At 30.6% G+C, this 1,194-nt stretch overlaps 1 pseudogene; it reads left to right on the forward strand.

Moving 5' to 3' along the window:
• Positions 1-1,091, forward strand: part of LOC119591755 — a 3,679-nt pseudogene extending 2,588 nt beyond the window's left edge.
• The last annotated feature ends 103 nt before the right edge of the window (positions 1,092-1,194 follow it).

Below are 1,194 nucleotides of genomic sequence, written 5' to 3' on the forward strand. Positions count from 1 at the left end.
TCAGAAGAGGGATCAAGCCCCAAAAATGTAATTCCAAATTATTTTAAGGAAAATATATCTAGGATAAAAATTGACAAATAGTTATTTGAGATTGGATACTTTTCATCATTATTCTTCAACTTATTTTTCATCTATGTTTACAGTATGTTTAAGATAAATTACTAAACTATCCATTCTTAGTGTCTATATTCTTTGTTTTTGGTAATGTTGCACGCTCTTCTATATGTATATTTCAGATCTTATTTGAAAACAGTAGTCACACATATTCTAACTGTAAATGCCAAATTAATTAGAAGGCATTTATCTTTAAAATTATATGTGGAGGTGGTTACACAGTTATTACATTATTGTAAACTTGCAGTTTTGTTTGAAAGATTTATAGGGCATTTTTTCATGCATAGGTGGGTGTGAAGCCAATTAAACAGTCATTCAATCATAAAATGATTTTGAAGCATGGTTTTGAAAGAGCCAGAAATGGATTTTATCTTAGGTAGTGGTGTAAAAATTCAAGGGTAAGTAAACTTTTTTGTATTGCAGATTTCATTATACATATTTTTTTTTACTCTAAATATTGAATTTTAGTGCATCTTAGAGAAAATATAGATTTATAAGTTGTGTGATATGAACAACTGTGTTATAACATGAGTTTCAGATGAAAAAAAAGACAGAATGACAAATATCATAAAGAGTGATGTGTCATTAACATTCAGTATCCATATCTTTATCAATATCATGCAATTCAGAAGAAAGTACAAGAAGTGAAATGATAATTACACATCTTGCTTTGTGAATGGTTTGCCTTCATGATTTTTCTCACAGTAACATAAAATCCAGGGAGAAATATCACAAATTGCCAACTACAGTAGTAAATGGACATCCTGTATATAAAAAATTGTTTTCTTCTAGAGAGAGTGACAATCTCTTTTCCACTGCAGGGTTGGAAGGCCCGTATCACCGGAGGTACTGAGGGGCTTGGCACCAGCTACAATAGCATGAAATATACATTGAGTGACATTGGGATTGGACTAGACCAAAAGATCTTTTTCAAAAAATGGCTATATGGGAGCAAGGACCTTCAGGGTAAGCTGTGATAGAAGTAAAATAACAAATTCCTGTGAAGTGTTTTTATTAAAAATAATGCCTTTTTGGTATTTAATTTGCTGTTTTTTCTGCATATTTAGTTTTTAAAGGTAC

The sequence above is a fragment of the Penaeus monodon genome, chromosome 29 (assembly GCF_015228065.2).
Source record: "Penaeus monodon isolate SGIC_2016 chromosome 29, NSTDA_Pmon_1, whole genome shotgun sequence".
Classification (NCBI taxonomy): Eukaryota; Metazoa; Arthropoda; class Malacostraca; order Decapoda; family Penaeidae; genus Penaeus; species Penaeus monodon.